Source organism: Dama dama, chromosome X (assembly GCF_033118175.1).
Source record: "Dama dama isolate Ldn47 chromosome X, ASM3311817v1, whole genome shotgun sequence".
NCBI lineage: Eukaryota > Metazoa > Chordata > Mammalia > Artiodactyla > Cervidae > Dama > Dama dama.
The window spans coordinates 87966780-87980407 of NC_083714.1; the positions used below are offsets into that span (position 1 = coordinate 87966780).

The 13628-nt window shown below is 38.9% G+C and overlaps 1 pseudogene; it reads left to right on the forward strand.

Annotated features, from left to right (window-relative positions):
* Positions 1 to 6690: 6690 nt before the first annotated feature.
* LOC133051971 (52 kDa repressor of the inhibitor of the protein kinase-like) lies at positions 6691 to 8978 on the forward strand (annotated as a pseudogene).
* The last annotated feature ends 4650 nt before the right edge of the window (positions 8979 to 13628 follow it).

Sequence of the window (13628 nt, forward strand, 5' to 3'; positions counted from 1 at the left end):
AAGTGATGACAGAGGACGAGGTGGTTGGATAGCATCACCGACTCAATGGACATGAGTTTGAGTAATCTCCGAGAGATGGTGAAGAACAGGGAAACCTGGTGTGCTGGCATGGGGTGGCAAAGAGTCGGATATGACTAAGAGACTGAAAAACAACAACAATATCTGTTTTGGGTTGTCTTGTTTTTATTGCCATTTGTTTCTAGGCATATTTTGACTTCGTTTTTGATTTCTTCAGTGATCTCTTGGTTATTAAGAAAAGTATAGTTTAGCCTCCACGTGTTTGTGTTTTTTATAATTTTTTTTACCTGCTGTTGATATCTAATCTTACTGTACCATTGTGGTCAGAAAAGATGCCTGAAATTATTTCAGTTTTTAAAATTTACCAAGGCTTGATTTGTGGCCCAAAATGTGATCTATCTTGGAGAATATTCCATGTACACTTGAGATAAAAATGAAATATATTGATTTTGGATGAAATACCCTGTAGATATCAATTAGGTCCAAATGGTCCAATGTATCCTTTAAAGGTTTTGTTTCCTTGTTAATTTTCTCTCTGAATGATTCGTCCATTGGTGTGTGTGGGGTATTAAAATCCCCCATTATTATTGTGTTATTATTGATTTCTCCTTTAATACTTATTAGCATTTGCTTTGTAAATATTAAATATCATGTATTGAAGTGCTCCTATGTTGCGTGCATATATAATTGTTATATCTTCTTGGATCCACCCCTTGATCATTATGTGGTGTCCTTCTTGTCTCTTTTAATGGTCTTTATTTTAAAATCTATTTTATCTGATATGAGTATTGCTACTTCTGCTTTCTTTTGATTTTTGTTTGCATGGAATATCTTTTTCCAGCCCTTCACTTCCAGTCTCTATGTGTCCCTTGATCTGAAGTAAGTCTCTTGTAAACAGCATATAGGGGTCTTGTTTTTGTATCCATTCAGCTAATCTGTGCCTTTTGGTTGGAGCATTTAGCTGATTTGCATTTTAGGAAATTATTGATATGTATGATCCTATACGGAGAAGGCAATTGCACCAATACTCTTGCCTGGAAAATCACATGGATGGGGGAGCCTGGTAGGCTGCAATCCATGGGGTTGCTAGGAGTCAGACATGACTGAGCGACTTCACTTTCACTTTTCATTTTCATGCATTGGAGAAGGAAATGGCAAACCACTCTAGTGTTCTTGCCTGGAGAATCCCAGGGACGGTGGAGCCTGGTGGGCTGCCATCTATGGGGTCGCACAGAGTTCGACACGACTGAAGTGACTTAGCAGCAGCAGCTTGATCCTGTCATCATTTACTGTATTGCTTTGGGTTTGTTTTTGTAGTCTTTTTCTTTTTATATTTCCTGTCTAGTAAAGTTCCCTTAGCATTTGTTGTAGAGTGGATTTATTGGTACTAAATTCTCTTAGCTTTTGCTTGTCTGTAGAGCTTTTGATTTCTCCTTTGAATCTGAATGAGATCCTCGCTGGATAGAGTAATCTTGATTGTAGGTTTTTCCCTTTCATCACTTTAAGTATTTCCTGCCATTTCCATGTTTCCTGCAGAGTTTCTGTTGAAAGATCAATAGTTAGCCTTATGGGGATCCCTTGTATGTTATTTGTTTCTTTTCCCTTGGTGATTTTAATATTTGCTCTTTGTGTTTAAATTTTGTTAGTTTCATTAATATGTATCTTGGCATGTTTATCCTTAGGTTTATCCTGTTGGGACTCTCTGAGCTTCCTGGACTTGCCTGGCTATTTCCTTTCCCATTTTAGGATTATTTTCCAATATAATCTCCTCAAACATTTTCGCATGCCCTTTTCTTTTGTCGTCTTCTTCTGTGACCCTATGATTCAAATATTGGTACACTTAATGTTGCCCAGAGGTCTCTGAGACTGTCATCATTACTGTTTAGTTTTTTTGTGTGTGTGTTCTGCTGCAGTTATTTTCATCATTCTGTCTTCCAACTCACTTATGCATTCTTCTGCTTCAATTACTCTGTTGTTTGCTCCCTCCAGTGTATTTTTAATCTCAGTTATTCTGTTGTTCATTGTTAACTGTTGATTGTTTATTCTTTAATTCTTCTATGTCCTTGTTAAACATTTCTTGCATCTTCTGGATCCATTACTTCAGTCTATTTATCTGTGCCTCCATTTTATTTTCAAGATTTTGTATCATCTTTACTTTCATTACTCTGAATTCTTTTTCAGACAGATGGCCTATTTCCTCCTAACTTGTTTGATCTTGCAGGTTTTTATCATATTCCCTCATCTGCTGCATGTTTCTCAGTCTTTTCATTTTGTTTAATTTACTGTGTTTGAGGTTTCGTTTCTGCAGGTTGAAAGGTCATAGATTCTCTTAATTGTGGAGTCTGTTCCCTATGGGTGTGGTTGGACCAGTGCTTTGTGAAGGTTTCCTGGTTGGGTGGACTTGTGCCTATGTTCTGGTGGATGGAGCTGGATTATGTCTCTCTGAAGGACAGTGCCATGTCCAGTAGTGTGTTTGGGTTGTCTATGAGTTTGGTATGGCTTTGGTCATGTCTGTCTGCTAATGGGCAGGGTTGTGCCCCTGTTTTGTTGAAGGATTGGTGTGGGGGCATCTGGCACTGAAGTTTGCTGGCTTTTGTGTGGGGTTTGTTTTTAGTGTTGAGAGATGGAGGCCTTTGGGAGAGCTCTTGCCAATTAATGTTCCATGGGAACAGGAGTTCTCAGTTGGTCCAAACTCTTGGAGTTGAGTCTCTCTCCTGTATGATTCAAGCTCTACCCCTTACTGTGGCACCAAGACTTCACAGGCCACACAGCACAAAAGATAACAACCTTAGACTAATTGTGAAGCAACCCTCAACAGCCAAGAACACCCAATGAGATGCACACACTTATACAGAGAAAAGAAAAGAGGAAAGAAAGAAAAATTTTAAAAAGGATAAAAATAAGAGTCAAAAGAGAGGAGAGCAATCAAGCCAACAATCAAACTTCTTGGTGAAAATGGATACTAAAAATTAAGATTCTTAAAAATGCAAAATCGAAAACAAAACAAAAAACACAGAGTTTATTTAAAAATAAGACTTCTTTAAAAAAGGAAAATGTAGGTTATAAAAAATAAAAATTAAAGGAGGAATAAAGAGCTACATTAGGACTATATAGGTAAAAAAGGGACAATAAAAGCAGGGAGATATATAGAGAGTGGTAGTGTGAGTAATGTTCAAGTGATCCTTCTGCTTTCCTGCTCTATTCAATTTTCCTACTCAGAAAGTCCTCCAACATGTGTAGGAAGGTCTCTGGACCTGTTGTGGGCAGTGTGAAGGTAAGCTCAGGCGCAGATCTTTCCTTGTTCCAGCTTGTTCATGCATGCTTAGTCACTCAGTCATGCCTGACTCTTTGTGATCCCATGGACTGTAGCATGCCAGGTTCCTCTGTCCATGGGGATTCTCCAGGCAAGAATACTGAGTGGGTAGCCTATCCCTTCTCCATGGGGATCTTCCCAATCCAGGAATCAAACCGGGGTCTCCTGCATTGCAGGCGGATTCTTAACCAGCTGAGCTGCTAGAGAAACCCCATTCCAGTTTCTACTTGCTCTCAAAGTCTACAGTTGCCTCTGAAGTTAAGTCTCAGGCTAGCTGGGAATTTAGACCACTGTACTTGCAACTTCCATGACAGTTTCCCCCTTTTTTGTTTTCTATCCCAACACCTGGTGTTCTCCTTTGGTTTTGGGCCAGCAAATACTTGGAAAAGAAGAGAAGCAAAAGACAAAGGAGGAAGGGAAAGATATACTGAACTGAATGCAGAGTTCCAGAGAATATTAAGGAGAGATAAGAAAGCCTTCTTAAGTGAACAATGCAAAGAAATAGAGGAAAGCGATTGAATGGGAAAGACTAGAGATATCTCCAAGATAATTGGAGATACCAATGGAAAGTTTTATGCAAAGATGAGCAAAATAAGGGATAGAAACAGCAAGGACCTAACAGAAGCAGAAGAGATTAAGACGAGATGGCAAGAATCTACAGACGAACTATACAAAAAAGGTCTTAATGACCCGGATAACCATGACTGTGTGGTCACTCACCTAGAGCCAGACATCCTGGAGTGTGAAATCAAGTGGGTCTTAGGAAGAATTACTGCAAACAAAGCTAGTGGAGGTGATGGAATTCCAGCTGAGGTATTTCAAATCCTAAAAGATGATGTTGTTAAACAGATCACGATGCTGTTAAAGTGGTGCACTCAATATGTCAGTAAATTTGGAAAACTCAGCAGTGGCCACAGGACTGGAAAAGGTCAGTTTTCATTCCAATCTCAAAGAAAGGCAATGCCAAAGAATGTTCAAACTACCATATAATTGTGCTCATTTCACATGCTAGTAAGGTAATTCTCAAAGCCCTTCAAGCTAGGCTTCAGCAGTATGTGAACTGAGAACTTCCAGATGTACAAGCTGGATTTAGAAAAAGCAGGGGAACCAGAGATCAAATTGCCGACATCTGTTGGATCATAGAAAAAGCAAGGGAATTCAAGAAAAATATCTACTCCTTCATTGACTACACTAAAGCATTTGACTGTGTGGATCACAACAAACTGTGGGAAATTCGTAAAAAGATAGAGACCACCTTACCTGTCTCCTGAGAAACCTGTATGCAGGTAAAGAAGCAACACTTAGAACCGGGCATGGAACAACAGACTGGTTCAAAATTGAGAAAGGAGTACGTCAAGGCTGTATACTGTCACCCTGCTTATTTAACTTATATGCAGAATATATCATGTGAAATGCCAGGCTGGAAGACTCAGAAGCTGGAATCAAGATTGCCAGGAGAAATATCAGCAACCTTAGATATGCAGATGATGCAACCCTATGGCAGAAAGCGAAGAGGAACTAAAGAGTCTCTTGATCTAAAGAGGAGAGTGAAAAAACTGGCTTAAAACTCAACATTCAAAAAATGAAGATCATAGCATCCAGTCCCATCACTTCATGGCAAATAGATAAGCAAAAAGTGGAAACAGTGGCAGATTTTATTTTCTTGGGCTCCAAAATCACCATGGACGGTGACTGCAGCCACGAAATTAAAAGATGTTTGCTCCTTGGAAGAAAAGCAATGATAAACCTGGACAGAGTATTAAAAATCATAGACATCACTCTGCCAACAAAGGTCCATATAGTCAAAGCTATGGTTTTTTCAGTAGTTATGTATGGATGTGAGAGTTGGACCATGAAGAAGGTTGAGCACTAAAGAACTGATGCTTTTTAACTGTGCTGGAGAAGACTCTTGAGAGTCCCTTGGACAACAAGGAGATCAAACCAGTCAATCCTAAAGGAAATCATCCCTGAATATCCATTGGAAGGACTGATGTTGAAGCTGAAGCTCCAGTACTTTGGCCACTCTGTATGGAGGGCCAACTCATTGGAAAAGATTCTGATGCTGTGATAGATTGAGGGTGAGAGGAGAAGGGAGTGACAGAGGATGAGACTGTCTGATGACATCATCAACTCAATGGACATGAGTTTAAGCAAACTCTGTGATAAGCTGAAGGATGTGGAAGCCTGGAATGCTTCAGTCCATGGCGTCAGAAAGAGTTGGACACAACTTAGCAACTGAACAACAACTATTTATGTCTCTCTCCAGTGTCTGTTCTCTGCCTGGACATGAAGAGGTGAATGTAGCTGCTTATTAGGGCTCACTTTCTCAGTTTTGCTGGGTTGAGGGAGGGGTACAGAAGTAACAGCTGGGGTGTGTGGGGAGTGCCTGCCGCAGCTGGAATCTGCAGGAAGTTGCCACAGTCTGAGGTGGGAGGTGCACTTCTGCAGGGTAACTGGTCCTGGGTTTTGGTACCCTCTTCAGAATCAAGACACTCAGGCTCTCAGGAAGATGTGGTAGTGACCCGCAGCCACTCACAGCTTGGCGGTAGCTGTGATCTCTGGGCCTGAGAGGTGCGTCAGTCGTGTCCGACTCTGTGCGACCCCACAGATGGCAGCCCACCAGGCTCCTCTGTCCCTGGGATTCTCCAGGCAAGAACACTGGAGTGAGTTGCCATTTCCTTCTCCTAAAGCACTGCATATATATCCAAATGATTTTCCAAAATGGTGCAAGGACCTCCTCCAAAATGGAGGAAGGGCATTTTTCCAGCAAATAATGTTGGGAAAACTGGATGCATGTGTGCGTGCTCAGTCATTTCAGTCTTGTCCGACTCTGAGACTCCATGGACTGAAGCCCACCAGGCTCCTCTGTCCATAGGGTTATCCAGGCAAGAATACTAGAGTGGGTTGCCATGCCCTCCTCTAGGGGATCTTCCTGACCCAGGGATCAAACTGGCATCTCCTGAATCTCCTGCATTGCAGGCGGATTCTTTACCCACTGTGCTACCTGTGAAGCTCAGGAAAACTGGTTGTCCACATGGAAAATAATAAAACTGGATCCCTAGACAATATATGAAAATTAAGTTTGATCAAAGACCTAAATGTAAGAAGTAAAATTATAACATTTTCAGAAGAAAATACAGGGAAAATCTGTATGATATTGGATTTGAAAATGATTTCTTGAACATGACACCAAAAGCATAGGCAAGAAAAGAAAAATGGACAAATTATACTACATTAAAATTTTTTAGCCTGACGAGCTGGCCGGCCGGCCTGGCTCCCCTCCGCGGCCCTGACGGGTGGGCGGGCTGCCCTGAGGAGGCGGGGAGGGGAAGGCTGGGTCGGCCGGCCGGTAGACAACGATGCCGAACTTCTGCGTGGCCCCCAACTGCACGCGGAAGAGCATGCAGTCGGCCCTGGCCTTCTTCAGGTTTCCTCGGGATCTGGCCAGATGCCAGAAGTGGGTGGAGAACTGTAGGAGGGCAGACTTAGAAGATAAAACACCTGATCAGCTGAACAAACATTATCGCCTGTGTGCTAAACACTTTGAGACCTCTAAGATCTGCAGAGCTAGTCCTTACAGGACAGTTCTCCGAGATAATGCCATACCAACAATATTCGATCTTACCAGTCATTTGAATAATCCACATAGTAGACACAGAAAATGAATAAAATAATTGAGTGAAGATGAAATCAGGACACTGAAACAGAAAAAAAAATGATGAAACTTCTGAACAGGAACCAAAACATAAAAAAGTAAACAACAGCAATGCTCAGAATCCCAGTGCAGAAGAAGGGGGTGAAGAGCAGGATGAAGACATTTTACCTTTAACTCTTGAAGAGAAGGAAAACAAAGAATATTTAAAATCTTTATTTGAAATTTTGATTCTTATGGGAAAACAAAACATACCTCTGGATGGACATGAAGCTGATGTAATCCCAGAAGGTCTTTTTACTCCTGATAACTTTCAAGCACTGCTTGAGTGCTGGATCAATTCTGGTGAAGAGGTTCTGAGAAAGTGCTTTGAGACAACAGCAGTGAACACACTGTTCTGTTCCAAGACACAGCAGAAGCAGATGCTGGAGATCTGCAAGAGCTGCATTCGGGAAGAGACCCTCAGGGAGGTGAGGGACTCTCACTTCTTTTCCATCATCACTGATGATGTGGTGGACATCTCGGGGGAAGAGCACCTGCCTGTGTTGGTGAGGTTTGCCGATGAAGCTCACAACCTGAGAGAGGTATTTGTAGGCTTCCTGCCTTATGAAGCTGATGCAAAAATTTTGGCTGTGAAATTTCACACTACAATAACTGAGAAATGGGGATTAAACATGGAGTACTGTTGTGGCCAGGCTTACATTGTGTCTAGTGGATTTTCATCCAAAATGAAAGTTGTTGCTTCTAGACTTTTAGAGAAATATCCCCAAGCTATCTACACACTCTGCTCTTCCTGTGCCTTAAATATGTGGTTGGCAAAATCAGTGCCTGTTATGGGAGTATCTGTCACATTAGGAACAATTGAGGAAGTTTGTTCTTTTTTTCATCGATCACCACAACTGCTTTTAGAGCTTGAAAATGTAATTTCTGTCCTCTTTCAGAACAATGAAGAAAGGGGCAAAGAACTGAAGGAAACTTGCCATTCTCGGTGGATTGGCAGGCATGATGCTTTTGAAATCTTAGTGGATCTCCTACAAGCACTTGTTTTATGTGTAGATGGTATAAATAGTGATACAAATGTTAGATGGAATAACTACATAGCTGGCCGAGCATTTGTCCTCTGTAGTGTGATAACAGATTTTTATTTCATCGTTACCATTGGTGTTTTAAAAACGTTTTATCTTTTACGAGAGCCTTTGGGAAAAATCTTCAGGGGCAAACCTCTGATGTCTTTTTTGCAGCTAGTAGCTTGACTGCAGTGTTACATTCTCTAAATGAAGTGATGGAAAATATAGAAGTTTACCATGAATTTTGGTTTGAGGAAGGCACAAATTTGGCAACCAAACTTGATATTCAGATGAAACTCCCAGGGAAATTTCACAGAGCTCAGCACAGTAACCTGGAATCTCAGCTAACCTCTGAGAGTTACTATAAAGAAACTCTAAGTGTTCCAACTATGGAACACATTATTCAGGAACTGAAAGATATATTCTCAGAACAGGACCTCAAATCTCTTAAGTGCTTATCCCTGGTACCCTCTGTCATGGGACAGCTCAAATTCAATACATCAGAGGAGCACCATACTGACATGTACCGAAGTGACTTACCTAATCCTGACACACTCTCTGCTGAGCTGCATTGTTGGAGAATCAAATGGAAACACAGAGGGAAAGATATAGAACTTCCATCCACTATTTATGAAGCCCTTCATCTACCAACATCAAGTTTTTTCCTAATGTTTATGCATTGCTGAAGATCCTATGTATTCTTCCTGTCATGAAAGTTGAGAATGAACTCTATGAAAATGGGCAAAAGTGTCTCAAAGCATACTTGAGGAACACTTTGACAGATCAAAGGTCAAGTAACTTGGCTTTGCTTAACATAAATTTTGATATAAAACACGATTTGGATTTAATGGTGGATACATATATCAAACTCTATACAAGTAAGTCAGAGCTTCCTACAGATAATTCAAAAACCATTGAAAATACCTAAGAGACTTTTAATCTAAACTTTCTCTTATATTTGATATTTGAAAAAAAAACTTGTAAGAAATTTAAAAATATCTTACAGAAAAGTTGTAAGTGTAGGTCACTTAGTCACTGAATATCTTGACCTGTAGGCCTCCCATTGAGTACATTAGTCATTGATAATCTGCCTGTTTAAATGGCCTGTTCGAATGCCCATGCTTTGGAGACCTAACTTTTCTTCCAGAAGATAGCACTGAAAGTACCATATTACAGTTTTATGTGATCTCTGCTAATGGCACTTTGGAATTGTTTTAGCTAAGTGATTTTAGACATTACGTTTATCACTGTGGATCAAATTGTCGGGTATTAAGTTATCAGATCTTTGAAAAAATAAAATTAGAGGAGGTATGGGAGGAAGGAATACATTTTGTAAAAGTTACAGTGAAGCTCATGACTAACTTTTTGAATAGTAGGAGTTATAAGTATGCTATTAAAAATCTGTAAAGGACAGTTAAGAAAATTATCAGACTATAAGAGAAACGTGTAAGCTTGTCAAACAAGGATTTCAGTGTAGATTTTCTCTTTATCAAATGAAGTTAAAGCAACAAGTTAAAATTTGAATGGAAGAACCTGCCATTGTTGTTCCACATCTGGTTATTGCTGTTTACATTCCTTTATTGAGCCTACGTCTTCGTAAGCTTTTTGGCAGGTATATGTTGAACACTTCAGTTTCATGGTCAAGAAAGGATCAGAGGCCATGGATACTGACAACTGATTTGTCTGTTTTCTTCTGTCTTTTTCCATGACTGTATCTACTGCTTCATCTTGATTTACAAGCAAAACCTAAAAAGCCTACAAAAATAAATGTTTTGTAGTTTATCTAGGAATAATACAGAAAATATTGCTGTTATTTTTGGTGAAGAAAATCAATTTTGTATAGTTTATTTCAACCTAAATAAAATGTGAATTTTGCATAAAAAATTTTTTTAAAAAGCGTTTGAGCATCAAATGATGCTAACAATAGATTAAAGAGATGATTAGTGAAGGGGGAGAAAATGTATGCTGATCACGTAGCTTAGAAATGGTTAACAGTGAGACTATATAAAGAACTCCTACAAGTCAACAACAAATACAGAAACAACCCAATTAAAAAATTAGGAAAGAGATTAAACAATTCTCCTAGGAAGATACACAAATGTCCATTAAGCCACTGAAAAGATGCTCCTCACTAATTATGAGGGAATGCAAATCAAGATCACAATGAAATATTGCTTCATATCCATTGTTTTCCAGTCGCTCAGTTGTGTCCGACTCTTTGAACCCCATGGACTGCAGCATGCCAGGTTTCCCTGTTCTTCACCATCTCCCGTCTCATCCTCTATTGTGCCCTTCTCCTCCTGTGTTCAATCTTTCCCAGCATCTGGGTCTTTTCTAAAGAGTCAGCTCTTCACATCAGGTGGCCAGAGTATTGGAGCTTCAGCTTCAGCATCAGTCCTTCCAATGAATATTCAGTCACTGTTTCCATTGTTTCCCCATCTATATGCCATGAAGTGATGGGACTGGATGGGACTGGATGCCATGATCTTTGTTTTTTGAATGTTGAGTTTTAAGCCAGGTTTTTCTCTCTCCTCTTTCACTTTCAACAAGAGGCTCTTTAGTTCCTCTTTCCTTTCTGCCACAAGGGTGGTGTCATCTGCATATCTGAGGTTACTGATATTTCTCCTGGCAATCTTGATTCCAGTTTGTGCTTCATCCAGCCCGGAATTTTGCATAATGTATTCTGCATGTAAGTTAAATAAGCAAGGTGACAATATACAGCCTTGACATACTCCTTTCCCAATTTTGAAGCAGTCCATTGTTCCATGTCCAGTTCTAACTGTTGCTTCTTGACCTGAATACAGGTTTCTCAGGAGGCAGGTAAGGTGATCTGTTATTTCTATCTCTTTACTAATTCCCCACAGTTTGTTGTGATCCACACACTCAAACAATTTTGGTGTAGTCAATGAAACAGAAGTAGATGCTTTTCTGGAATTCTCTTCTTTTTTCTATGATTCAATGAATGTTGGCAGTTTGATCTCTGGTTCCTCTGCCTTTTCTAAATCCAGCTTGAACATCTGCAAGTTCACAGTTCATGTCCTATTGAAGACTAGCTTGGAGAAATCTGAGCATTACTTTGCTAGCTTATGAAATGCATGCAACTGTATGGTAATTTGAACACTCTTTGGGACTGGAATGAAAACTGGTTTTTCTAGTCCTGTCACCACTGTTGAGTTTTCCCAATTTACTGGCATATTGAGTGCAGCACATCCATTATGATGACTTTTAAACAAAAAGCAAATGAGAAGTGTTGACAGGGATGTGGAAGAATAGAAACTTTTGTGCATTAATGAAGGGAATGTAAAATTATGCAGCTGCTGTGGAAAATAATATGTCAGTTCCCCCCAAAAAGTTATTTTATGATATGATCCAGCAATTCCACTTCTATATACTCAGAATTGAAACCAGGGACTTGAAAAGATGTTTGTAAAACCATGTTCATAACAACATTATTCACAATAGTAGAAAGGTATAAGGAAAACATCAATAGAACAGGAATAAATAGTTGTAAACCATTTATCTGATAATGGATTAATAGCCAAAATATATAAAGGACTCCTACAACTCAATAGCCTAAATACAAAGAATCTGATTAAAACATGGGCAAAGACTTGAATCTTGTCTGGTGAAGACATACAAATGGCCAACAGGTATATGAAAAAGAGCTTGGCATCACTAACTTTCAGGGAAGGTCAAAACAACAATGAAATATCATCTGACATCTGTTAGAATGACTATGAATTTTTTTAAAGAAAAATCAAAATCACAGTGAGATACCACTTTATATTCCTTTGGATGGCTATTATTTTTTTAAAAAGGCAAAAGGTAAGTGTTTGTCATGTGGAGAAATTGTGTTGGGAATGCAAAATGGTACAACTTCTGTAGAAAGTAGTGTGGGGTTTTCTCAAAAAATTAACAGTAGAATTACCATATGAATCAACAATCTCACTTCTAAGTATATATCCAAGAGAATTTAAATCAGGATCTAGAGAGATGTATTCATGCTTATTGCAGCATTATTTGCAATAGCCAAGATATGAAAACAACCAAAATGTTTATTGACAAATGAATGGACAAGGGGAGTATATACATACAAAGTGTGTTATTCTTTCTTAAAATGGAAGAAAACCCTATCAAATTCAACAACATGGATGAGCCTGGGGGACATTCTAAGTGAAATGCACCAGTCACAAAAGGACAAATACTGCATCATTCCACTTAAAGGAGGTCTATAAAATATTCAGACTCAGAGAGAGTAAAACGATAGATGCAGGGGCAAAGTAAAACCAAGGAATTGCTGTTCAGAGGGCATAAAACTCCATTTATGCAAGATAAATAATTTCTAGAGGCCTGTTATCTCTAGATTGCACTTGTTAATAATAATGCATACTTAAACATTTAACAGGTTAGACCTCATGTGAAGTGTTTTTACCATAATAATATATATTTTAAACTACACAAAAATGAAAATACAACTCATCAAAATTTGTGAGATATAGAAAAAGCAGTGTTTAGAGAGAAAATTATAGCACTGAGTTAGAAAAGAAAATTTTAGCTATTGCTTCATTAGAAAAGAAGTAGCTAAAATCAATAATCTAATCTTCCACTTCAGTAAACTAGAAAAATAAGGGCAAATTAAATTCAATATAAGCAGAGTAAAATAAATAATCAATTTTAGAACTATGAGGATTTCTATCATCACCACTCCTACCCAATATCATACTGGAATCCCTAGCTAGTAAGATAAGAAAAAGAAAGAAAAGTATACAGTTGGGAGGAAAGAAAGAAAACAATTTCCCCAAAATTATAGGACACTTTCTGTAGAAAAATGTCAAAGAATCATCAAAATATCTCCCCAAACTAATAAGCAATCACAAGAATGTTTCAAATGCAAGTCAAATATATAAATATCAGTTCCTTTGTGATAGACCAGCTATGAACAACTCAAATTTATTTATTTATTTATTTTTCTTCCATTTATTTTTAATAGTTGAAGGCTAATTACTTAACAATATTGTAGTGGTTTTTGTGATACATTGACATCAATCAGCCATGGATTTACATGTATTCCCCATCCCGATCCCCCCTCCCACCTCCCTCTCCACCCGATTCCTCTGGGTCTTCCCAGTGCACCAAGCCGGAGCACTTGTCTCATGCATCCAACCTGGACTGGCGATCTGTTTCACACTTGATAGTATACATGTTTCAATGCTGTTCTCTCAGATCATCCCACCCTCGCCTTCTCTCATAGAGTCCAAAAGTGTGTTCTATACATCTATGTCTCTTTTTCTCTCTTGCATATAGGGTTATCATTACCATCTTTCTAAATTCCATATATATGCATTAATATTATGTATTGGTCTTTATCTTTCTGGCTTACTTCACTCTGTATAACGGGCTCCAGTTTCATCCATCTCATTAGAACTGATTCAAATGAATTCTTTTTAAAGGCTGAGTAATATTCCATTGTGTATATATACCACAGCTTCCTTATCCATTCGTCTGCTGATGGGCATCTAGGTTGCTTCCATGTCCTGGCTATTATAAACAGTGCTGTGATGAACATTGGGGTGCCTGT